The 27608-nt window shown below is 38.9% G+C and overlaps 1 protein-coding gene and 1 pseudogene across 2 annotated transcripts in view; one reads left to right on the top strand and one right to left on the bottom strand.

Annotated features, from left to right (window-relative positions):
* Positions 1-27608, top strand: part of DYM (dymeclin) — a 622593-nt gene that overhangs the window by 585436 nt on the left and 9549 nt on the right. The gene's annotated exons all lie outside the window — the stretch shown is intronic.
* Positions 5884-6258, bottom strand: LOC118849992 (annotated as a pseudogene).

Below are 27608 nucleotides of genomic sequence, written 5' to 3'. Positions count from 1 at the left end.
TGAAATAGTTTATATAAAATCTTTATGCAGACTGGGGAAGTAGGCATATATGCTGGTAATAGTTATTTTCTTAGCAGCATTTTTTTCAGTATTAATAATAGATTTTTTGCACAAATTTTGTATCTTCCTCTTCTCCATATACATTGCAGATCAATCCTTGAGTGTCCTCATAATCATATCACCTCCAATATAGATCTCCTCTTTGTATGCTTCACCTGATCCAGCTGTTTTCCTCATCTTTGTTATCTTTAGTGTCATTTCTACCTTTCTGGGACTGTGATGTTAGATTTTCCAGTAGTGGCTTGACTGTCCTTGATGGTTCAAGGAAAACATTTCATTATTAAAATTCTTGTAGGTCATTTCTATTTTTCTCCTTTTTGTTGTTATTCCTTTTTCTTTTTCAAATGCCCCTGGGCCTCTGGCTAGCTTTCTCTCAAATGGTTTTACCCTGTACTGCTTTTCTCTGTGTTTTATGAAGTAATACTGCTCAAAATCTTCCAGCATCCTTCTCCATGAGATCTTGCAAATGAGTTTATGTTCTAAAGTGGTTCCACCCTTTGCTGCCAAATGTCTCTCCACTTGACAAATAATTTGCTAATATCCTTTTATTTTCTTTTAATTTATATATTATAGCTATTAACTTAAGTTGGTTAAACTTCAATGTGAAATTATTATAATCAATATCAATATCCTTTCTGCCATCTATTACTTATTTTTCATCTTCAGTAGCTCATTTGAATAGGTCAGGATTGAATTGTTTCAATTGCATGACATTTGTTTCTCATTATTCTTCTTCTTTGTGATCATATTTATCTTTAACATATAAATAATCTGATTGCCCAATTAAGAACAATTTGCTTCATTACTGTTAAAATTTAATGGGGTTTTTTTTTGCTTGTGATATTATTTATAGCTAGCCATGTGAACACTCTCAATTTTCTTCTCTTTGACTCAGAACCTCTGGATTTTTACTATAATGTTAATAAGAGTTTTCTTTGGAGGGTTTCTTTCAAGAAGTGATTGGTAGATTCTTTCTATTTCCACTTTGCCCCTCTGGTTCTAAAAAGAAAAACCTATGCAGTTATCTTTTAAAATTTAAATTTAAAAAACATAATATCTATGGTTTGGTTTGGTTTTGTTGGTTATAATGTTCAAATAGTTCAATGATTCTTAAAGTTTTTTTTTCCTCCTCAATCTGTGTTTAGTTCAGTTGTTTTTGTTATGAGATACCTTACTTTTTTTTTCAATTTTTTCAATCTTTTTACTTTGTTTTACATTTTTTTTGTTGTCTCATGGAGCCATCATTGGCTTCTATTTGGTCCATTCAAATTTTCAAGGAATTTGTTGCTTGAGCAAGCATTTGAACGTCTTGTACCAAGCTGTTAATTCCCTAATTCTTTCTTCTGTAACTCTCATTTCTTTTCTAATTTTTTCCTCTAGTGTTGTAATTTCATTGACAAAAACATTTTAAACTCTTTTAATCTCTTGCACCATCTCTTCCAGGAATTATAGTTGAATTTGTGCCTAAGCTCTGTTTTTTCTCTGAAACTTTGCTTGTAGATGTTTTGGAGTCATTCTCTTCTTCCTGGCTTTGTGCTCAAGTATCCCTGTCACCTTAATAGCCTTTTATGGTGGGATTCTATTTTTGTTTGCTCTTTCTTCCAGCCTACTTTCTGACCTTAGGCTTGATGTTAAGGGCCAGGCTTTGCCCACTTCTAGAGGGAAGGTCAGGACTTGTCCTATTGTTTCTTTCTTGGTGCATTGAGTGTTTAGTTATTCTAGGATCTCAGATAAAGCAAAGACTGAGGAGGAGACCTAAAAGCTTTCAGTGCTCCCAGAGTGGTCTGATCCAGAGCAAAGTCTGATTGCTGCCCCCTTGTCTGAGCCCTGAAGGTTCCTGGCCTGGATTTAGATCTAAGCAACAGTAGATGCTGTTGGATTCAGCCACTGGCAGTCCCCTGGAAAGCTGTCCTTATTCTGAGTGGCAGAACTACAGGCTTCCTGCCCTGAGATTCCTGCCCTGATAATTTCTCTTCAGGCTGCAGACTGGACTGGAAGCTGAGCAACTAGATGCTGCTCTGCTTCTGGTATCTGAGCAACACGGCTGCTCTTCACTGGCACACAACCCATCACCCAGGACCTGATCTTTATTGCAGAACACCACCGCTACGTACAGCTCTTCTGCTGGATCTGTGACCTGGAACTGGGTAGTGAGTGACAAACCTGCCAAATGGCACCCATTCTATCATGGTGTCCAGCAAGGAACCTGAGACCTCCTCTTACCCTGGTACACAACATCTTCCTGGGCTCTGGAGTGCTCAGGCAGCCAGACGCCATCCCCAGTGTCCACAGACCTTTCTGTGTGTCTCCCTATGCTGACCTGGGCTTGAAAAATGACTGTGACTTTTTCTTGGCTATCCCCATCACATTTGGTCTAGTGCATTTTCTAGATCTGTTTGGAAGAATTGGGGGGAAACAAAGGGAAGAGCTCACTATCCTGCTTTCTGTTCTTCTGCTACCTTGGCTCCACTCCCTCAATTCTCTTCTGAAGACAAGTATTCATGATGTAAAGGTAAGAAGCTTCTGTGTAGTCTAAAATTCTCAGGTCTATCTCATTCCTTTTTTTTTTAAATTAAATGTTTTTTACTGCTATTCATATGAATAATGAATCCCCTGAAGTGGTCACATGTATTTGAATTTGCACTATTCAAATTATAATTATATAAAATATGATAATTGATTCCATTACAATGGAAATTCAAATAATGGGACCACTTCAGGGGTAATTAATTTTTCATACAAATCATAGTATGTTCTTAATAACTATCTACATCACAAGCATTCCAATATACAAAGAAGAACCATAAAAAGGTGGTTCCAAAAATTGTTAGCTTCTGTTATATGTAATTTGTTTTTAAGTTTATATATGAATATACATATATATTTAAGTTAAGTTTAGCAGAGTAGTAACAAAATTGCTTTTTGTCCCCTTCTATATTTTTTGTTTTCTTCTGTACATTTTAAAAAAAATTATCAATATTCTATTTTTTATGTATGTATCACTACCGTTAATCTGTCACCCCATCTCCTTAAGTAGAAGTACTCATTTGTCACAAATATGTAGTTTTACAAAACAAATCAGCATATCACTCCTTATTCATGACATCTATCTTCCAATATATTTCTTTCTACTCATAACTGTTCAACCTTTTCATTGAAGTCACCGGGTATGAAAGCATATGTTGATTTAATTTGGAAGGTTTTAATAGAATTCTACATAGTTCTTCATAGAATTCCTCTTCCTCTTCGTCCTCTGTAACCAATGTTGTTGTGTGTACTGCAGTTATTCTGCAAATATTCAATAGCACTGAAGTACAAGATGATACAATTTCCCATGAAATAATGTTTCTCGTTGCCTTTGGGCATGTGATAAAAATCAACCTTGCAAAATCTTTTGTTTGCTTCTCCAAAGAGGACCTATGAACTAGTTAGTTGCAACGTTCTTCTTTCTTCTGACTTCAAGGTCTGTCTGATTAAGCTTCTCCTGTAGTGTACCCAATTCTTGATCATTGGACAAGAGCCTCTCACTTCAAATAAAATGACGGCCGAGTAAATGTATGTAAACTGAAATGGTTCTCACTCTCTGCCCCCTTTTCTATAACCCTGCAACCAATGGATAGGGTGTTGGACTTGAGTTCACATGTGGCCTCAGACTTCTGTCTGTATAGCCCCAGGCAAGTTACCCTCTGCTTGCTTCAATTTCCTCAACTACAGGACGGGAGTAATAACAGCACCCACTCCCTAGGTGACACACGTGACGTGCTTGGCGCAGTGACTGGCACGTAATGGATGCTTGATAACTGCTGGTTCCCTCCCCCCTTTTCCTCATCACTACAAAGTAGATGGAAACTACACAGACCAGTGGGCATTGGTGTTTTTGTTTTATGAGGTGCAGTAGCCCCTCGAGGTTGAGTGATTACATAAGTTTTCACAACTGGTGCTGTGAAAAAGTCAGGACTACACCCCAGGATTTCTGACACTGCGGTCATTGCTCGTTTCGTTACATCACCCTGCTTTCCTCTGCCTTTTCTAATCAGAAAAGAGGCCGACAATAATGGCTCTGCCGGAATGTACATGTAAGAGGTTAGTTGTTATTTCTCAACAAGGAATAATCAAGCTCTAACATTTGCCAAGAATGGTTGATGCTCCCTGCATACTTGGAACAGTGTCAAGCCGAATTACTAAAAATGCCAGAAGAGGAGGGCTTTCAAGAAAGCAAAGACTCTTCCTTATCGTCAGAACTGTCTCAATTGGAGTTCTCTCCCCATACATTCCCTGACGTTCTATTAGTACAGACAGGGGTTCCCACCTGATAAAGTCATCCAAAACTCTCCCGGCACTTAATGGAATGCCAGCCCTTAGAAAAGACTGAGACTCTCAGGGGAGACTTTGGAACAGTTCTGCTGTTCCATATGTACTTCTAGATTTCATTCCATACATAACTCCCAGTATAACATGCCTGATATGGTTAAAATACATAGTTTCCATAATCTGTCTGAATGCAAACCAGAATATTTGCCACCACAATGCCTCCCACTCTTGAACTTTGTAAAAATTAAACCAAAGAAGAGAATATCCTACATGCTAGCACTAGTTGAGGCTTAACTGTTATTGTAAAGTGTTCTGATCATAAGCCATTTTCTCTTCTACACAACAGCTGTGGCAAAACTTAAAGGTAAAGAACCTACTAAAAAGTAACTTACTTACCATCTGTACATCAGTTTGGTCCATAAATGATGGTCCAAAACTATCCATTCATATTCATTATATAAATTTCTCCCAGTATTATTTTGGTTCATTGATCAAAATTATTGAAATTCAGAATATCATTGGCACCATCTGCATACTAGTATGAACATAACAGGAAAACATTTTAAATGAATGAACCAATTCTTCCCTCTGCCTTTTATAATTGTGTATTAGTATAAATCAGGCCTGTACCACACATAGCCTGTGGGCAGTATGTTGTACAGGCCTGCCCTAAGGGAACTTTGCATACTCAGTTTTGCTGAGGGATTTGCATAAAGCAGGCCTGCATGACACACCATGGACTGTATGTCATGCAGGCCTAGTGTAAATCTTGCTGTAGTGTAAGGGTAAGTTTGTTCACCTCCTAGTGTCTTATTTTACAAATATCTTTGGAGTTTGTTTTTTTAAACATCTTTGTCACTTACTAATAACCACAGAGCCTAGTTTTGGTACAAAGTCATTCTACCATGACTCAGAACCCAAGGCATTCATCCATTCTGATCTCTTTGATTCCATATTTCTGGATTTAACCACAGGCTACAAATTTATCTCTTTACCACTACCCAGACTACTGGTTTGTTCCCCACCCTCACTCCTGATCAGTTAATAGATCATTGTTTTCCCATCCAGAATTCTGCCATAAATATCCTAGTTTTTCACAATTTTCCAACTCTGGCTCTTCTCCTACACAAATTGCTAGTAAAGAAAGGCCTTACCCTCATACTCTGTTTTTTTCACTTTTCCATTTCTGGGAATGAAAATATCCCTCACACCAGTATCCCAAATTGGACCTAGGCTTGCCTTACGTACAGTTAATCTAGACCTAATCTCAGACTCTTCTTTCTCCATTTGGCCTAATAACAATCAATAACCCATTGCCCTTTTTAGAATAATAGAATTTCAGAATTATAAGGGACCTCAGAGATTATCTCATCTAGGAATTCCTTACCTAGGATCCAAAACTTGCTTTTTTTGTTGTTGTTGTTGTTCTCAAAGAAATTTATTCACAGTTGTGAAGGGAGGGCAGGCCCTGGCAATATCTGGAATATCTGTGGGTCTCTTTATATTGTCCTTCTGTTCTGGGGAGTCCACTGGAGTGGCTGGGTAGTTCATGGGTGTGGCTGTGTTGTAGAAGCTGCCAATTTCGTCATCATCACCATCACTGCTTCTTAGATTCTGCAGGATAAGCTTTTCCTACTGGGTCCACCAGTATGACTAACCCCCAACACGCGATACCCGGGGTGGCGGCATAGCCCAGCTTCAGGAGCCCCCGCACTATCCAGTACACATAGCCGCCGGCCCCCAGCAGCCCCGTTCCCGATAAGAGGCAGCAGCTCAGGCAGTCCATTAACGGGTTCTTGCCCGGAGCTGCGACCGGGCCGGAGCCGGAGCCGGGGGCAAGGCCGGGGCTGGCGAAGCAGCGGTCGATGAAGAGGTGCTGGCAGGCATTATGAGGTGGGGGGAGCAGACAGGACGACCCTAGGAGCGGCGGCTTCCACCAAAACTTGCTTTTTAAAATAGTTTTATAACAGTGTTTCAATATGATTGGCTTCCTTTATAATCCTATGTATTTTTTATGCATTTAAAAAACTATTCTAAGCTAAGCATGGTAGTACACATCTGAAATCCCTGCTCCTGGGGAAACAGGAGCTGGTTGATTGCTTGATCTTGGGAGTTCTTTGCTACGGTAGGACCAAAGTACTGTCTGTACTAAGCCTAGCACCAACGTGGTGAGCCTCTGGAGAAGGGGGTCAGAAACAGAGTGGCTCAGAGCCCCCATGCCAGTCAGTAGTAGGACTGGGCCTATGAATGGCCACTGTACTTCCAGTCTGGATAAAATAGGAAGATCCAGTCTGAAAATAAAGTAATATATAATATAAAAACATTATTCTGAGAAGTCCATAGACTTCACCAGTCTGCCAAAGGCTTCCATTATGCAAAAAAAAGGTTAAGAACCTCTGATCTAATCCAACCTCTACCCAAAGCATGAATTCTACTCTAAAATTTCCATCATCTTTCTTCTTTTTTATTAACTGCAGTAGCAGAGAACTCACTGACTCCTCAAGACAACCTATTCTATTTTTAGATGAATTTAATTTTTAAGATTTTTCCTTATGTTGAACAAAAATCTGCCTTCCCAAATCTTCCACATATAGGTCCTAGTTCTGCCCTCCAGAGCTATGCAGATTGTCTAATCCTTCAAATAACTGAAGACAGCTATCCTCTCCCCCTAATTTATGTAACGCACTCTGCAGACCTTAAAGCATTCTAAAAATAACATTCTTGTTATTATTATTATCACTGCTGTTGTATTCACTTTTATAAGCTCAGAGAGAAACAGGTCAAGGACAAGCCACTATCTTGTTACTCTTATATTTAATACTGCATACTATTGCCAGATGAATAAAATGACTACATAATTGATAAACTGTGGGACTAAATAGCTCAGCGGATAGAATGCCAGACCTGGAGTCAGGAACACCTGAGTTCAAATCTGGCCTCAGACACTAACTGTGTGACCCTGGGCAAACTACTTAGCCTCTGTTTTCCTTAATACACTAGAAAAGCAAATGGCAAAACACTCTAGTATCTTTGCCAAGAAAAACCCATTGACAGCATGGTCCATGAGATCATAAAGAGTCGGACACAACTGAATGATGGAACAACAGCCATGGGGATGTAAAGTCATTGTCTGCAGACTCGCTGAAAGTATCTTTAGGGACAACTCCAATAGCAAACAGGATGGCAGGGATAACATGTACCTCAGCTTTTTCCCACATGGTTTTTATTTCATTCACTAGGTCTTTATATCTTGAAAGCTTTTCCTTCCATGCAGTTTGGAGATTATGAATATTCAGAATGGCAACATCCAATTTAAAATGTTACTCTTATTATTTTTGTGAATCACGATTGCGTTCAGGTGGTGGGCAACAGTTCTCTCAGTGAGGCTGCACCGGTTCCGGTGTAGTTTATGGTGAATTCTGAAGAACGTTTGGAGGTTTGTCTATGTTGTATGGAGATGTCGTCTGTTAGGTGATAAAGGATAGTGACCTTCTGATGTATAATTTCTAACCACCTAATCATGCCTTTCTAGGTATCTCATAGATACCTAGATATTCCTTTTATATTAAGTAGACACTTAACTTTTGCAAACTGCAGAGATATTTTTCACAGCTCTTCTGCTATTTCATTGCATACTCTCATTAATAGGTCTGGGTTCCTCAAGTATAACCTTGTATATAATTTCTGATGGCAGTGTTCTGATCCTGAAACATTGTCATGAACTCCATTTCTATAAGCAAATTTGTATGACTCAGGTATTTGTTGAGTGCCTCTGTCAGCATATTGTTGGTTAAGTCCATGTGAATGTTGGCAATGGAGCAACTTTGGATCGCACTCTTGAATCTTACCTACTTTGTGGGCTAATTATTATCATCCTTGTCATCTTGTTCTTGCTTTTCGACAGAGTTCATAGAAGTGGTCCTCAGACAAATTACTGTCCTACTATTTTACTTTTATATTTAATAGTCTACATCCTATTGAACAGGTGAATATGTTGATGTAAATGAATAAAAGTATTATGCTTCAGTCTCATCTTCTAGGGGCTCACTAAAAGGATCCCCAATACAATACTGGTAGCAGAGAGAACAACAGGAATCATGTGTTTTTCCCATTGAGCTTTGATTTCAGGATTCCAGCTGGTCTCTTAATATTCAACCAGAGCTTTTCTCCTTGCTAGTTTTTGTTTGATGTATCTCGACTGGAAGAAACTGGTATTTATGTAGCTAGATGGTTCAAGGGATACATTGCTGGACCTGGAGTCAGGAAAACTGAATTCAGTCCAGCTTCATCCACTTACTAGCTGTGTGACCCTGAGCAAGTCACTTAACCTCTGTCTGCCTCAGTTTCCTCTTCTGTAAAATTGGGATAAGAATAGCACCTACTTCCCAGAGTTGTTGTGAGGATCAAATGAAATACGTAAAGCACTTTGCAAACTTTAAGGTACTATATAAATACTAGGTATTATTACTTATGTGTCATGTCACCTTTGTCCATTGGTTCAATTTGACTTCTAGATTCAAGCTCAAAAGCCTTTAGTTTCTTCATTTAGTTCAAGTGACATTTTGATATCATTAGAGAAAGATTCCACAAGATGAAGAAGCTATTTAATGGGTTTTTCAATGGACTTATTTTTAACTTGATGTCATCCGTGTATATCATGATTTATAAGATGTTTTGGTTCAACCACCTCTTTAACTTGGAGACCATATTTAGTTATATTTAAGAGAGGTAGTAATGGATTTAAAGCTTGGCATAACCATCATGGGCAGCTAGGTGGCGCAGTAGATAGAGTGCCAGGCCTGGAGTCAGGAAAACTCTTCCAGAGTTCAAATCTGGCCTCAGACACTTAATAGCCATGTGACCCTGGGCAAGTCACTTAACCCTGTTGACTTCAGTTCCTCAACAGTAAAATGAGCTAGAGAAAGAAAAGCAAACCACTCTAATATCTTTGCCAAGAAAACCCCAAATGGGGTCACAAAATCAGACACTGAAACAAGCAAACAGCAATAATCATAATGGACTTAAAGAACAGTCCATGCAGACATCAAATATTGTAATGTTCTTCGTATCTAGGGATCTGGTTTGCATGTTTGCATTGCTTGACAAGCCATGAGCGTGGAACTGAGTGAAAGGCTTTACAATCAAAGGCATACAAATGTTACGGCGCTTTCTTGTTCAGTAATTTCCAAACTGGTTGCTCTTTATGCCCATAGGAGTTTTTAGCATACCATTTTTGCTTCTCAGCTAGTCATATTGTTTTATTTTAAAAGTTTATATTTCTTATATGATCCAAACTGTGAATACCTTGTGATAAAGTACATAAACATATTATTGTCCCATAATTGTTTTTTCTTTTTGTTTTTTAAATTAAAGTTTATTTTTCTAAATTAAAAATTCTACTTTTTCTCCCTCCTACAGCCCCCCTCCCCCACCCCCAACTGAGGAGGAAAAAAAAATAAAACCCCTGCTATAATAGCAGCAAAAGGATTTAAAATTCTCAAGGATGAAATTCTGCAGACACAAAAGGAAATAATTTCAACAAGCTGCAGAAACTAATGTGGAGGCACAACTCACCAACTAACTTAGATTTTTTAAATGTTTATTTGGAAGATGGAAACAAAGACAGGTATCAGAGGGTGAATATAAGAGTATGGCATGGCCCTGTAAGAGTAGTGTTAGGAATGCTAACGCCTGGAATAAGCTCAGCCAGGAAAGGAAAACTAAGACAAAAAAAGTGGGGTTTTGGTTATGTGGAGGAAATGAGAAGGATCAAAGAAGGGAAAAAACTGTTGGTCAGAGTGGACAGGACAGTGATGACTGACAACTGAGAGAGGATACAACTGTTCAGTTCAGAGTCATAGAACGATTGACACCAAGAACTTAGCCGTGCCCTAGTCCTCACACCCTCATTGTGCAGGTGAAAAATGAAGCCTAGAGCAGTTAAGTGACTTGCCCACAGTCATCCAGGCTTTAAGTGGCAGAGCCAGGCTTTGAACCAAAGTCCTCTAATTCCAAATCCTTTGCAATTTTTTTTTGCTTCTGTTGTCTCTACCAAGGAAAATGACGTTTAGGCTGAAAATGATGAAATAAAAACGACTAACAGACAGTTGATACCCAAGATAAGTAAGGAGATTATAAGAGAGCAGCACTTAGTTGCTGTTGTTCCATCAGAACCTGGCCCAAATAAACAACATCCTCAAGTTCTGAAAGAACTGGCAGAGATAATAGCTAAGCTCCTGCAAGGGGCCTTTCGCAGTCCCTTCCTCTCCTCCGGACTCCTCATCCTCCCTCTCCTCTGCCAGTGCCTTCCTTCTGAATTAACCTTCCATTTGCATTGCATGGCATGTCATCTCCTCCGTTAGAATGGCAGTTCCTTGATGTCATTAACTGTGTTTTTGCCTTTCTTTGTATCTCCAGCACTTAGCTCAGTGCCTGGCCATTAATAAATGTTTATCGACTGACTGACTGAGCCACTGTCAGTGATATCTGAAAGATTACAGAAAACGGAAGAGGTACCACAGGACTAGAAAAGGTCAGGTGAACCAATTTTCACAAAAAGGGACCGGGGGTGGGGGAGAGAAGAAAATAGAATCTACGAACTATAATCAGCAAGCTTGAATTCGGTTCCTAGGGGAATTTTCAGTTGAGTCATTAAAGAATAGTAAAGATGTCGCCAAGGAAGCTCTGATGGGAAAGTGCCAGCATAGCTTCGTCAAGAACAGGTCGTGTTACACTAGCCCTTTTTCCTTTTTTGACCAGATTACTGAACTAGTAGGTCAGGGAAATGCTGTAAATGTAGTTTACCTAGATTTTAGCAAAGCGTTTGATAAAGTATTTCATGTTATCCTTGTGGAAAAGTTAGAGAAATGTGGGACAGACAGTAATGCTACTGGATGAATTCAGAACTGTTTGGATTGTTGTTGTTCATTCGTTTCAGTCTTGTCTGACTCTTCATAACCTTATTCGGGGTTTTCTTGACAGAGATATTGGAGTGGTTTACCTTTCCTTCTCTAGCTCGTTTAATAGATGAGGAAACTGACGCAAGCAGAAGTTAAGTAACTTGTGCACGGTCACACAGCTAGTAAATGTCTGCATTTGAACTCAGGTCTTCCTGACTTCAGGCCTTGACTCTAGCTACTAAGCCACCTAGCTGCTGCTATTTGGATAACTAGATTCAAAGAAATCTTTAAGTTAATTCAGTGTCAGTTTGGCAGGAGGTCTCCAGCAGATAGAATCAAGTCCCCTTGGGATCTGTAGATAATTTCATAAATAACATACTTCTCAAATTTGCAGATGACACAGAGCTAGGAAGAATAGTACTAATACACTAGATAACTGAGTCAGAACCCAAAAAGCTCTTGAGACAGTAGAGTATTGGGCTGAATGCAGTAAGATAAAACTCAGTAGGGATGAATGTAAAGTCTTAAACCTGGGCTCAGAAAGTCTACTTCCCATATAGAAAATGAGAGAGTTACAATTAGAGAGCAGTTTATCTGGGGGAATGGGGGAAGATCTGTGGTTTTAGTGGTCCACAAGTTCACAGTGAGTCAGCACCATGATGTGGCAACCAAAAAAGCTACTCTGTTCTTGGGCAACACCAAGAGAGGTAGAGGTTACGAGAATAAGGAGGAAGAGGATAGTCCCTCTTTACTCTTCCCTGATTATAAAAGATCTCAAGTACTGGGTTCTGTTACAGCTACCATGACTTAAGAAAGAAGGTGATAAGCTGGATGTCTAGAAGAAGGAAAAGAAGATACTGATGGACCTTGGGTCTGTCATTGGAGGATCAGTTGAAAGAACTTTTAACCTAGAGAATAAAAGATTTAGGGGAACAGATTGCTCTTTTCAGGTATCTGAAAGTTTGTCATGTGGAAGAGGGGTTCACTGCCCCAGAAGACAGTAAATGGAAGTGGCAAAGAAGCAAAGGATTTGATATCAGGAACAATTTTCTAGTAATTTGAGTCTAGTTATAAAATGAGTGCCTAGAAAACTTCTGGGTTCTTTCTCCCCAGAAGTCTTCAAGCAGAAGCTGAAATATCATCTGCAGGGCAGCTAGGTGGTACAGTGGATAGAGCACTGGCCCTGGAGTCAGGAGCACCTGAGTTCGAATCTGGCCTCAGACACTTGACACTTACTAGCTATGTGACCTTGGGCAAGTCACTTAACCCCAATTGCCTTGCAAAAAAAGAAAGAAAGAAATATTATTTGCCAAGAATTTTATGGAAAGAATGCTAGCTTTGGAATCGTGGGCTAGAATTTGAGTCTTGGGTCTATAGAACATAGAGCAAGTCACTTAACTTCCCTTGGCCTCTATTTTCTCATCTATAAGATGAGGAAGTTGGTCTACATGATCCCAGATTTCCTTTCCAGCTCTAAATTTATGATCAACTGATCCTAGTAGGGATTCTGTTTCAGGTAGAGTATGAACTAGATGGTTGCTGAGGTCTCACAGAATCTGAAAGTTAGAAGGAACTTCAGTCATGATCTAACTCAACTGATACTCAAAAGAGATCCCCATCATAACCTACCCAACAGGTAGTCAGTCACCCAGCCTTTGTTTGAAGACATCCAAGGAAGAAGAGCCAAATACCTTTTATGGGTAGTCCATTCTACTTTCTAGCAACTCTAAAGTTCTCCAGTGGATGTCTAAATAATTGAGATCTTCCATCATGATATCCTGCCTCCATGTCAACTTTGTGGTTTGTGTCAGGATTTCATCATCCATTTCCTCCAGCTGGCTTGTAGGCCTGTAGTATACACCCACAGCAGTATATAGCATTTCTATCTGCTTCCTTTGATACTCAGCCCCAGTGTTTTGATCTTCACCTCTGTGTTTCTCCATCTTAAGTCCATGGATTTCTACACAAGAAAATAATTTTGATGTAATCTATTTCTTTTGAACAGTGTGTACCTTTGCACTGGTATATTCTTGTCATGCCCATCAAGTGTCAGCAATACTTGTGAAATTACATTTATCTCCTTGAGTATCTGGCTCTCATTATTATACTTGCTCTTGCTCTAGTATTGGGTGTGTATGGGTGTATGTGTGTATCCATAAATATGATTACTTTCCCCTCTTTCTCTTTCATCTCATCTTTTCTATTCTTTCTGTCTTACCTACAGGTTCTGTTTCTGTATCTGGGTACTTTTCTGCCCTCCTTCTCAGTTTTAACCTTTTTAACAAGCTCTTCCAGTCTTCCCAGCTTTATTTAAATGTACTCCATCCCCAACCCAGAGCCCATCATTCCATTATTCTGCAGTATGGTCCAGAATACCAATTCCCATTCTCTAATACAATCTTCCTAGACAGCCATTCAGAGACCATGGCCTACATTCCCTTTCATTGGCATCAGTGATGAAAACAGTACCTTTACTCCTTCAGTTTGCCTGCCCAAGTCTTCATATTCCCAACAAATTTTTTCCAAGTTCTTTCTAACAGTGTCATTTGTTATGACATGAATCCCAGAAGTAGATCATGGTACTGAGATTTAATAAGTTTCAAAAGGCTCTCTGCTATATCCTAAATGCCTGTACTTGGAAAACAAGCACACTTTCCAATTGTTCATATCAAACAACCTCTAAACAGAGTCATCAACCACCACAATCCATCTTTTCTTCCTAAAGTTGGCAAAAGACAACCTTGCTTTCTAGGTTGTATCTATGTCCATGGAATGTGAGAAGCTGTGTCTTACTCAGAAGTAAGTACCCAAATTATCTTCTCTGGGAAGAACCTTATACCTGTGTGCCAAGGCCTACATTCTGTACTTCCTCCTCTGTAGCACATTCATCTAACTAGTAACCTCTTAATCCTCCTGATCCTGATTTGGATTCTTCTGTGTCCTAAGAATCATTTTGCTTCATTATTTTCTCCTTGAGTCTTCTCTTCTCTCCAACCTGAGAACATTTTATCTTCCTTGATAAGCTTGAGGGTAAAGGCGTTCTCCTTTACTACTTAATACCCACATACTTACTGAAGACTCCTCTCCTCATTCCCATTTTCATTTTCTTAGCCAAATCTTTTCAAAAACCTGTCAACCCTCTTCAGGCAGGCCAGAGTAAATATTGGTCTATATGATCAAACACGTTACCCACTATATACCTCCTGACAGAGAGACGATGAACTCAGGGTGCAGAATGAGACATTTTTTTCTGGATGTGACCAATGAGAGAATTTGTTTTTCTTGACTATGCATGTTGTCACAAGCATTTTGTTTTTTTGTTTTTCCAGTGGGAGACAGAGCAGTAGGAGGGACAGAAAATAAATACTGTTAATTGAAAAAGAAATTATTTAAAATAAATAAGAATTTTTTAATGTATTGGGAATAAAAAAATAGAGAAGTGCCACTCACATAACCACTCCTCACACCACCACCACAGAAATTACGTTTGCCCCTGCCTTTTTTGACTAGTATTCTATGTCCCCCAAAAGATGTTCACCATACATTATATTTCCATATATCACTGATTATTGAACTTGTCCAGAAGTTAGAGAAATTCTCCCATTTTGTAAATAGAAGTTCTTCATTTATAACTAAGTTTTGGCATTTGGGCGGTACTACATGGATATAATTGGAATTCTAATGGTCCAACAGTTAGTTTTGACCTTTGTGACCTCCTCCCTCTAGAAGCCCAGCATTCTCCATAGGCAGCCTAGTAATCAGCTGAGGAACCCAAAGAGAGTGTTTGACAGAAGAGGTTTCCGAATAACCAAGAATTAGCTGCATCTTAATACCTGCCTCATCATCTTTCTGGCAGTACCTCGCAACTGTTCTCCTTTTCATCTAAGTGAATACCTACATACGTACCCTAAGACTCCCCTCATGCGAGTTACAGTAATTCACTTAGTCAATCCTAACCAGTACCATGTGCCATTAGTTATGTGGGTCAGCTAACTGCAGAGGATCACCCATCAACATGTCGATAAGAGGTCTTAATCTGGTCTTTAATTTTTTTTAAATGTGCGACGCAACTATTTGATTTTAAATTGTGTTAAACTTTCTGGAGCTATGCCAGGTGCTTGCTAGAATTTCCAGCGCTATCTGTATAATCTTTAGGTGGAAGGAGAAAAAACTCCATTGAACTTTTGTGGTAATAAAGTTATTGCAGTTTAGCTCTCCATCTGTTCATTGAACTTCCTGTGGGTTTTCATCAGATCACATGATTGACAGCACAGACAGTCTTTAAAGCCTTTGGTCTGTCTCGTTATACCCAAGTCCCAACCACTAAATCAGACCTTTGCTTTGTCTATGAGACAGGAGTCAGGATGTCCCACTGTGGTAGGTTGATTCACTGAGGCTAATAAAATGTTCTGGCCTAAGCTTGAGATTCTAGCATTACCTCTGGCTCCAAAAATCAGAATAACAAGATTGCTGTAAATAGCTTTGGTTTAAGACCGAATATAAGAGATGGGTTATCTCTCCTCATTGAGATGAGTGACAGAGCAACTACCCCCACTGAAGAGAGGCCGAGGCTGGCTGGGGAGGGCTGGGGCAAGCTATCCTCAGTGTAGAAGCCAACACACACACACACACACACACACTCTCTCTCTCTCTCTCTCTCTCTCTCTCTCTCTCTCTCTCTCTGGGTTTTCCCCATCAGTTACAGAAAGGATTCTTACTTTAGAACTGTCAACTCAAAACTCCCCAGCCCCCACCCCAGGCCTCCTTCCCATCTCCCAAAACCCTAGTCCTCCAACATTCATATAAAACCAGTAGTCAAGAGCTAAGAGGGTTAAATGATCCAGACTTCTCTGGATGCGCTTCTTTATTCTTAACTGAACTGAAGGACAAAATAAGGAAAGAATGACTTTTCTCAATTGTTGATTTAGTCAGTATAGTATAGTAGAAAGTGCTGGACTTGGAATAAGAAGACCTAGGTTCAAATTCTGGCTCTGCTGCTTACATGTGTGACCTTAGCAATTAGCTTCTCTTAACTTCAGTTTCTTCATCTCTAAAATGAGAGGAGGGTGAATATGGAACCAGATGATCTCTAAAGCCATGATCCTATGATCAGATAAAGGGATTTTGTGGGAAACACCATGATAAGACATGTCTAAGTGCTTTTGTCTTTTTTTTTCTGAGCATTTCAACCCCCTGGGACACATGAAAAGCCTTGACATATTTTCCCAAATTCTTATTTAATCCTATAATTTTACAAAGGATGCTTTTATTTATCAGTTTAAATGTCATCTCCCCAGCTTCCTTCAAGGCTCAGTTCAAGTGTCACCTCCCATAAGAGGCTTTTTTCTGGTTTCTCTGAGTTGTTAGTGCTTTCACCATAGCCACACCAACACCTGAAATTACTTTGTATTTATTTGTGCATAATTTACATTTATTTCCTTGGGTGTGTGTGTGTGTGTGTGTGTGTGTGAGAGAGAGAGAGAGAGAGAGAGAGAGAGAGAGAGAGAGAGAGAGAGAGATTGAGATGCTCCAGTGGAATGTGGAATGTAAGGTCCTGGTAGGCAGAGTCTGTTTCATTTTGTCTTTGTATTCTCAACGTCAAGCACATACCAAACACAAACACTTAGTAAATGCTGGTCGAATTGAATTAAATTGAACTAATTTTTAAAAAAAAAAAAAAGCTGCATTTGCATTTAATTAGATTGGCTAATTATTTTTTTAATCACAAATTGTTTTCTTCTACTTTTAAAACGCATATAGCACACTGCTTTGAGAAATCCTTTGTTGCAAGAGAAAAAAAATGGGCAAGCTCATGACTTTCAGATATTGGGTGACCAATCCCAAGGGCATATTGGGGTCTTTTTTTTTTCTATTTTAGCTTTTTCCTAATTGTTTGAAGTGCTTGTGAAAAGTGCCTGACAAAAAGCCCAGGAAAGAGCAGTTTTTCCTCCACACTATGACATCTCCCAGGGAGAAGAGTATATAGCCTTCTGTCCTAACCAAGACCCGAGGCACAGACTCCAAATTATTTTTCTGTAGTGAGGGTGAATTCGTGCTACTCCAGTCTCATAACTGGCAGTCAAGTCAGTTGTGGTATCCACTTGCAAGACATGCTTAAAAGTAGTAGAGATGGTTAGTATACCCAAGGATTAAACTTGTGATTTTGGCCTTGTTAGTAATCTAAACCACTAAGTTAACAAGCCAGAGATGATCTAAACAAAAGTTGTGGAATCATAGGATTTCAATCTAGAAGAGGCCTTGAAGGTCACCTATCCCCACACCCTCATTTTGTAGATAAGGAAGCTTTCTCTTTTTTTTTTCAAGTTTTGAAAAGAAGTTTTTGGCCAATTAATTCATACAACTTTGTATCCATAGAACAACTATGTAATTGTAACAAATATGTAATCCATACAACAACTTGCCCACTTGATTGAAATTGCCACATTATGGTTGAACAAATACAGTTATAAATAATAAATTAAAATATAAATTAAATAATAAATTTTAAAATAAATTAGCCTGAGACCAGAATTGCAGAGGGGAGTGGGTTTACCTAGGTGAAAGCTAGTGGGGGTTGTTTTCTTTTTAAATGTTCATGCTCTTTCTTCAGTGGCATTTTCCAATGTTTGTGACAAGTTTCTCAAAAGTCTTATATCCAAGGTATAACTCATTGAAATATATAAGAATAAGAACCATGATATGAAGAGACAGTTTTCAAAGGGAGAAATCCAAGCAATCAGCAATCATGTGGGGAAAATGCTCCAATTCACTAATAATTAGAAAAATTTAAATTGAAGCAGCTTGGGGTCCATCTCACACTCGTTAGATTGGCAAATATGGCACAAAAGGAAAATGAGAGATGTTTAAGGGGTTTCAGAAAACAGGCACACTAATGCACTGTTGGTGAAGCTGTAAATTGGTCCAACCATTCTGGAAAATAATTTGTTACTGTTCCCCCAAAAGCCACTATATTATGTATATACTGTGACCCAGCAATACCACCACTAAGCCTAGACCCCAGAGAGATCAAAGAAAGAAGGACACGACCCAAATGTACAGAAATATTTATAGTAGTTCTTTTTATAGTGGCAAAGAACTAGAAAGTAAGGGGGTATCTGCCTACTGGGGAATAACTAAACAAATTATACCATACAGATATAATAGAAAATTATTGCGTCATAAGAAATGACTGAGTGGATAGTTTCAGTGGAACCTGTAAAGACTTCAATAGACTAATGCAAATTAAAGTGAGCAGAGTTAAAAGGAAATTTATGCAATGACAACTTTATAAAGAAAACAACTTTGGAAGATTTTAGAACTCTGTTCAATACAGTGATAACCTTGGTGCCATGTTAATGATGTGCGCTACCCACCTGACACAGAAGTATTAGACTCAGGGTACAGAATAAGATATAATCTTAGACATGACCAGTAAAAGAATTTGTTTCACTTGATTATGAATATTTGTTGGGGGGAGAGGTTTTTTTTTCTTTTTTCTTTTTGTTTTTATTCAGTGAGGGACAGGGGATAGAGTGGTAAGGAGAGAAAATAAATATTTTTTCATTGGGGAGGGGGAAAATTAAGAAATACTACAAAAATTTATGTTATAATATTGTGAATATTTTTTGAGGGGGGAAGGCAGGGCAGTTGGGGTTAAATGACTTGCCCAAGGTCACACAGCTAGTAAGTGTGTCATGTGTCTGAGGCCGGATTTGAACTCAGGTCCTCCTGACTCCAGGGCCAGTGCTCTACTCACTGTGCCACCTAGCTGACCCTACTGTGAATATTTTTAATAAGAATTCTGCCAAGCCAAGGAGCTCCTGCTCCTAGGTTTGTTTTAGTTTATAACAGGTGGAAGAATGATTATCCTCCCTCCCAATTACTTGCAGTATCTAGTTATGAATGTGCATTGGTTTCTGGCCCCTTCACTTATCTTCTTTTTTCTGTGGACGCACCACATAATCTCACCAAAAGGTAACTTAGACTTAGTTCATGCCCCATTGTTCCAAATGGTCAATGAAGGAGAAAGAGGTGCGGGTTTAAATCCCAACTCTGGTATTCACTTCGTGTGTTACCACAGTAAGTCACTGAAGTCCTGTGAGCCTCATTTTCCTCATGTGTAAAATACTTATTTTACCTACCGCAGAGCACTTTGTAAACCTTTATGTGCAATATGAATGTGAGCTATGTGTTAATGAGTGTTTTATGACAATTAGTACTATATAAATGTAAGTTATTGTTATTATTATGATATGTGGCCCTTTTTTTACCCGGCAGCAAAACCAAAGTTTCACTTATCTCTTTTATTGAAATTTATGATACCTGGAAGAGGGGAAATTTTTTGGAAAATGTTACCATATCTGAGATAGTCTTATCATTTCTTTTTTTATAATATAATAATTTTTTTTAATTTTTAGTTTACAACACTCAGTTCTACATAATTTTGAGTTCCAGATTTTCTTTCCTCCTCCCGCTCCCTCTCCCCCTCCCCAAGACGGCATGGAATCCGATATATCTTCCATGTATAACTTCATATTGAACTAATTTACACACTAGTCAACTTGTGGAGAAGAATTATGACCAGTGGACTGAATCATGAGAAAGAAGAAACAGAACCAAATAAAAACCCAAAAACAAAAACAAAAGAGAAAAAAAAGGTGGGGGGAGAAAGGCAAGCATAAATTGTGCCTCAGTCTGCATTCATACTTCATAGTTCTTTCTCCGGATGTAGATAGCGTTCTCCATTGTGAGTCCTTTGGAGTTGTCTTTGCACCTTGTGATGCTGAGAAGAGCAAAGTCTGTCAGGGTTAGTCCTCACAGAATCCATATGTCTATGGTTGTGTATAATGTTCTCCTGGCTCTGCTCCGCTGACTCAGCATTATGTCGTGTAGGTTTTTCCAGGTTGTTATGAAGTCCGTATCTTCCCCATTTCTTATGGCACAATAGTATTCCATTACCTTCATATACCACGGCTTGTCCATCCATTCCCCAATTGATGGGCATTGCTTTGATTTCCAATTCTTAGCTACCACAAAAAGAGCCGCTATAAATATTTTTGTACATATGGGTCCTTTTCCCACTTGTGTGATCTCTTTGGGATACAACCCTAGAAATGGTATTGCTGGGTCAAAGGGTATGAACATTTTTATAGCCCTTTGGGCATAGTTCCAAATTGCTCTCCAGAATGGCTGGATCAGTTCACAACTCCACCAGCAATGTAACAATGTTTCAATTTTCCCACATCCTCTCCAACATTTATCATTTTACTGTTTTGTCATGTTAGCCAATCTGACAGGAGAGATATGGTATCTAAGAGTTGCTTTGATTTGCATTTCTCTAATCAGTAGTGATTTAGAGCATTTTTTCATATGCCTATAGATATCTTTAATTTCTTCCTCTGAAAGCTGCCTGTTCAATGACTTGTATTCCTATAAATTTGGCTCAGTTCCCTGTATATTTTAGAGATGAGGCCTTTATCAGAGACACTGGTTGTAAAGATTTTCTCCCAATTTTCTGCTTCCCTCCTAATCTTTGTTGCATTGGCTTTTTTTGTACAAAAACATTTCAATTTAACATAATCAAAATTATCCATTTCGCATTTTGTAATACTCTCTATCTCTTGTTGTGTCATGAATTCTTTTCTTTTCCATAAATTTGATAGGTAAACTATTCCTTGCTGTCCCAAATTGCTTATAGTATCAACCTTTATTCCTAAATCATGAACCCATTTTGACTTTATTTTGGTATATGGTGTAAGATATTGGTCTATGCCCAGTTTCTGCCCTACCATTTTTGAATTTTCCCAGCAGTTTTTGTGAAATAGTGAATTCTTAGCCCAGAAGCTAGCCTCTTTGGGTTTATCAAAGAGTAGATTGCTGTAGTCGTTGACTTCTCCAACTTGTGTACCTATCCTATTCCACTGATCCACAACTCTGTTTCTTAGCCAGTACCAGGTAGTTTTGATGACTGCTGCTTTATAGTACAGTTTAATATCTGGTATGGCTAGGCCACCTTCCATAGTATTTCTTTTCATTAATACCCTAGATATTCTAGACCTCTTGTTCTTCCAGATGAATTTTGTTATGATTTTATCCAGCTCTGTAAAATAATTTTTGGTAGTTTGATTGGTATGGCACTGAATAGATAGATTAATTTAGGTAAAATTGTCATTTTTATTATATTAGCTCGGCCTAACCATGAGCAACTGGTATTTTTCCATTTATTTAGATCTGACTTTGTTCGCGTGAAAACTGTTTCATAATTATGTTCATATAGTCCCTGGGTTTGTCTTGGCAGATAGACTCCCAAATATTTTATAGTGTCTACAGTAACTTTGAATGGAATTTCTCTTTCTATCTCTTGCTGTTTGGCTTTGTCAGTAATGTATAGGAATGCCAAGGACTTATGTGGGTTTATTTTATATCCTGCAACTTTGCTAAAGTTGTTTATTATTTCAAGTAGTTTTTTACTTGATTCTCTAAGATTCTCTAAGTAAATCATCATATCATCTGCAAAAAGTGATAATTTAGTTTCTTCTTTTCCTATTCTAATTCCTTCAATTTCTTTTTCTTCTCTTATTGCTACAGCTAATGTTTCTAGTACCAAATTGAATAGTAGGGGTGATAATGGACATCCTTGTTTCACCCCTGATCTTATTGGGAGTGCATCTAGCTTATCCGCATTACAAATAATGCTTGTTGATGGTTTTAGATAGATGCTGTTTATAATTTTAAGGAAGGCTCCATTTATTCCTATGCTTTCTAGTGTTTGTAATAGGAATGGGTGTTGTATTTTGTCAAAATCTTTTTCTGCATCTATTGAGATGATCATATGATTTCTTCTAGTTTTGTTGTTGATATGGTCAATTATGCTAATGGTTTTCCTAATATTTAACCAGCCTTGCATTTCTGGAATAAATCCTACCTGGTCATAGTGTATTATTCTCATGATAAGTTGCTGCAATCTTTTTGCTAACATTTTATTTAAAATTTTTGCATCAATATTCATTAGGGAAATTGGTCTATAATTTTCTTTCTCTGTTTTGACTCTACCTGGTTTGGGTATTAGTACCATATTTGTGTCATAAAAAGAATTTGGTAGGACTCCTTCTTTACCTAGTTTCCCAAATAGTCTACAAAGTATGGGAATTAATTGTTCTTTAAATGTTTGATAGAATTCACATGTAAAACCATCTGGCCCTGGAGATTTTTTCCTGGGGAGTTCATTGATGGCTTGCTCAATTTCTTTTTCTGAGATGGGGTTATTTAGAAATTTTACTTCCTCTTCTGTTAACTTGGGCAATTTATGTTTTTGTAGATATTCATCCATATCTCTAAGGCTGTCAAATTTATGGGCATACAATTGGGCAAAATAATTCCTAATTATTGTTTTCATTTCCTCTTCATTAGAGGTAAATTCACCCTTTTCATTTTTGATACTGGTAATTTGATTTTCTTCTTTTCTTTTTTTTAATCAAATTGACCAAAGGTTTATCAATTTTATTTGTTTTTTAATAGAATCAGATCTTTGTTTTGTTTATTAATTCAATAGTTTTCTTGGTTTCAATTTTATTAATCTCTCCTTTGATTTTCAGTATTTCTAATTTGGTATTTAATTGGGGATTTTCAATTTGTTCTTTTTCTAGCTTTTTCAGTTGCATGCCCAATTCATTGATCCCCTTTTTCTCCATTTTATTCATGTAAGCATGTAGAGATATAAAATTTCCCCTAAGAACTGCTTTTGCTGTATCCCATAAGTTTTGGTGTGTTGTCTCATTATTGTCATTCTCTTGAATGAAGTTATTAATTGTTTCTCTGATTTGTTCTTTGGCCCACTCATTGTTTAGAATTAGGTTATTTAGTTTCCAATTAATTTTTAGCTTACTTTTCCATGGTTCTTTATTACAACTAATTTTTATTGCATCATGATCTGAAAAGTATGCTTTGACTACTTCTGCCTTTCTGCACTGGACTGTAAGGTTTTTATGCCCTAGTACATGGTCATTTTTTGAGTATGTGCCATGTACCACTGAGAAGAAAGTATATTCCTTTTTATCTCCATTCAGTTTTCTCCAGAGGTCTATCATATCTGCCTTTTCTAAAATTCTGTTCACTTCCTTAACTTCTTTCTTATTTATTTTGAGGTTAGATTTATCAAGTTCAGATAGAGGGAGGCTGAGGTCTCCCAATATTATAGTTTTGCTGTCTATTTCTTCCTGTAACTCCTTTAACCTCTCCTCTAAGAATTTGCATGCCATACCACTTGGTGCATATATGTTAAACAATGATATTGCTTCATTGTTTATGGTGCCTTTTAGCAGGATGTAGTGTCCTTCCTTATCTCTTTTAATTAAATCTGTCTTTACTTTTGCTTTGTCTGAGATTAGGATTGCTACCCCTGCTTTTTTTACTTTAGCCGAAGCAATATATTTTATTCCAGCCTTTTACCTTTACCCTGTGTGTACCCCCCTGTTTCAAATGTGTTCCTTGTAAACAGCATATTGTAGGATTATGGTTTTTAATCCATTCTGCTATCTGCTTCTATTTTATGGGCAAGTTCATCCCATTCACATTCACAGTTAAGATTTCTTATCTGTGTCTTTTTCTCCATCCCATTTCCCCCCCATTTATGCTTTCAATTCTTCCTTTCCCCTTCCACTCCTCAACAAAGTTTTGCTTTTGACCATCGCCTTCCTCCGTTTACCCTCCCTCTTGATTCCCCTCCCTTACTGTTTTCCACTTGCTACTTCTTCCCTCCCTGCTGACCACCCCCTCCCTTTTTCCTCCTTTCCCCTTCTGCTACCTGTAGGACAAGTTAGATGTCTATACTTATCAGGGTATGTTATTCCCTTCTTGAACCAGATCAGATGACAGTAAAGCTCAAACACTGCTGTTCTCCCTCCCTTCTTTCTCTCTACTATAATGTGTTTTTGTGCCTCTTCATTTGATGTAATTTACCCTTTTCTACTACCTCCTTACCTCTTCTCCCATAACCCTCCCTTTACATCTCTTAATTATTTTTTTATCCTTATATCAGTTATTTTATACAGACATTCACAGTCTATGTGTATCCCTTTCAATTGTCATAATAGCTGTACTATTCTCAAGATTAACATATATATGTGTGTATATATATATATATACACATATATATATGACATACAATAAGAAGATATAATCCTATATAAAGATGTAAATAATTTGCCCTTATTGATTAATAAGGTTTGTGGGGGGGTTTTCCCTGTTTACCTTTTTATGTTTCTTTTGAGTTTTGTATTTGAAGATCAGATTTTCCATTGAGTTCTGGCCTTTTCATCAGGAAGGTCTGGAATTCCCTTATTTCGTTGAATGTCCATCTCCTTGCCTGAAAAGTTATGCTTAATTTTGCTGGGTAGTTGATCCTTGGCTGTAGTTCCAGCTCCTTTGCCCTTCAGAATATCATATTCCAATTTTTCCTGTCATTTAACGTAGAAGCTGAGAGATCCTGCGTGATCCTGACTGTAGTTCCACGATATTTGAATTGGCTGCTTGCAGTATTTTCTCCTTAACTTTGTAATTCTGAAATTTGGCTATAATATTTCTTGATGTTTTCAGTTTGGGATCTCTTTCAGGAGGTGATCGGTAGATTCTTTCAATGACTATTTTACCCTCTGGTTCTAGGACCTCTGGGCAGTTATCTTTGATAATTTCTTCGAAGATACTGTCAAGGCTCTTTTTTTAATCGTGGATTTCCAGTAGACCAATAATTCTTAAATTGTCTCTCCTGGATCTATTTTCCGGTCAGTTGTTTATCCAATCAGATATTTCACATTTTTTTCTATTTTTTCATTCTTTACGTTTAGTTTGACTACTTCTTGATGCCTCATAGAGTCATTAGTTTCCACTTGCTCAATTCTAATTTTTAATGAGTTGCTGTCTTCATTTTGCTTTTCCAGTTGGTTGATTTTACCTCTCAAGGTGTCATTTTCTCTGTTTACTTCAGTGTATTTTTCAGTATTTTTTTGGGTCTCCTTCAGCAAGTCATTGACTTGTTTTTCATGGTTTTCTCGCATCCTTCTCATTTCTCTTCCCAATTTTTCCTCTACTTCTCTAACTTGCTTTTCCAAATCCTTTTTGAGCTCTTCCATGGCCTGGGACCAGTTCATGTTTTTCTTGAAGGTTTTTGCTGTAGGCTCTTGCACTTTGTTGACTTCTTTAGGCTGTATGTTTTGGTCTTCTTTGTCACCAAAGAAAGAATCCAAAGTCTGAGACTGAATCTGGGTGTGTTTTCGCTGCCTGGCCGTATTCCCAACCAGCTAACTTGACCCTTGAGTTTTTCAGTGGGGTATGACTGCTTGTAGACTACAGAGTTCTATGTTCCACATTTGGGGGGGATGTACCAGCTCTGCCACACCAGCACTCCTCCTTCCCCAAGAACCCCCAACCCGGACTGGGCTTAGATCTTCAGCAGGCTGTGCACTCCTGCTCTGATCCGCCACTTAATTCCTCCCAGCAGGTGGGCCTGGGGCCAGAAGCAACAGCAGCTGTAGCTGCCCCACCTCCGCTGCCCCGGGGCGGTGGCCGAACTGTGAACTCCTTCCGCTCCCGCAGCTTTTCCCACTAACCTTCTCTGCTGTCTTTGGTGTTTGTGGGTTGAGAAGTCTGGTAACTGCTGCAGCTCACTGATTCAGGGCGCTAGGGCCCACTTGCCCGGCTCCTGGTCTGGTTGGTCCAAGCAGCTCATGCTGGGCTCTGCTCTGCTCCCAGCTCCGTGTGGGATAGACCTCACCCAGAGACCATCCAGGCTGTCCTGGGCTGGAGCCCTGCTTCCCTCTGCTGTTTTGTGGGTTCTGCAGTTCTAGAGTTGGTTCAGAGCCATTTTTTATAGGTTTTTGGAGGGACTCTGCGGGGAGCTCACTGCTTTTCAGCCGCCATCTTGGCTCCGCCCCCCCATTTTCTCTGTTTAGATTCTGAATCTCCATAACCATTTCACCCATCTTATTTTTTAAGGACTTGATTTCATCAGTTTTTTTTTCCATTTTTTCTTTTACCTCCCTAATTTGGTTTTTAAAATCCTCCTTTAGCTCTTCTAGTAATGCTTCTTGGACTTGAGACCAGTTCACGTTCCTTTTTGAGGTATCAGATGTGGGTATAGTGTCATTGTTGTCATCCTCCAAATTGGTTTTTTGATCATGCCTGTCTCCATAAAAAGAATCAATGGTCCTCAGTTTTTTTGTGTTCTTCTTCATGTTGGTTAGCCTTTTCCTGGTTTTACAATGAATTTCTGCTTTTGGGGCTCAGGGATCTCTGTCCCAGGCTTCTTGTTCTGGGGATTGTGAGTCTAGTTAGTGGCTTTGTGAATTATAGCCTTCAATTTCCTACGGTGTAGGGGAGGGGTCTGGCTGCCTGAAGTCTCTTCCCCTGGGGTTGCTCTCCAGCACTGTTGCTCTTCAACAATGGTCTCAGCTGTTTGTTGTTTGAGCTGGTGTCTGGCACTTCCCTTGGGGGAGCAAGGGTACGTCTGGGCTCCTGGTGTTGACCCCTGCTGGCTCTGCCCCTCTGGGATTCAGGAACTCGCACTATTCGGTCACTGAAGCCCCACTTCTGTCTCCTCTATTCCAGCATTTTTTTCCCAAGGAATTCTCTGGGTTGGGGGGGGGGAGGGATTAGAGCCACTTACCTGACCATTATGTCTCCAGGAAGTTCAAGAAGCCACATTTCATACCTTTGGGCTGCATGCCTCAGGAGTTGATGTCTCACGGCTGGTGGCCAGTGGCATTGCGCTGCTGCCTCTCGTCACTTCCATAGACTGCCATCCTGTGTTGAGAGGCCTGGGGATCTCCCCCAGTTTCGGGCCCCCAGCATTCTCCCAGCCTGTCTCCCACGTTGGTTTCCACAGCTGCTTCTGCTTTGGTGCTGTCTGGAGTAGCTCCACACTACGAGCGCTCTCCCAGCCTACAGATTCGTCCCATCAGCCTTTCAGACTCTGCTGGCTTGGAAATTTGCCTTACTCAGACTGCTTGCTGTTTCTAACTCTCTCAAATCTGCTCAGATTCACTTTTTTATAGGACTCTGACAGAACTTGCGAGAGAGCTCTGGTAAGATACTGTTTTCACGTGACCATCTTGGCCCTGCCCCCAGTCTTATCATTTCTAAGGTGTTTGTATAAATGACTCTGTTCTTTTAAACTTCCTCAGTACAATTTGAAACTATGCCCAAAGGGCTATAAAAGTGTATATACCCTTTGATCCAGCAGTACCACTGCTAGGTTCATATGCCAAAGAGATCAAAGAAAAGGAAAAAGGACCCACATGTACAAAAATATTTATAGCAGCTCTTTTTGTGGGTGGTAAAGAATTG

This window comes from Trichosurus vulpecula, chromosome 1 (genome assembly GCF_011100635.1).
Source record: "Trichosurus vulpecula isolate mTriVul1 chromosome 1, mTriVul1.pri, whole genome shotgun sequence".
In the NCBI taxonomy this organism is placed as follows: domain Eukaryota; kingdom Metazoa; phylum Chordata; class Mammalia; order Diprotodontia; family Phalangeridae; genus Trichosurus; species Trichosurus vulpecula.
Note: the sequence above shows the minus strand (reverse complement) of the source record. Positions and strands in the feature narration are given on the sequence as shown.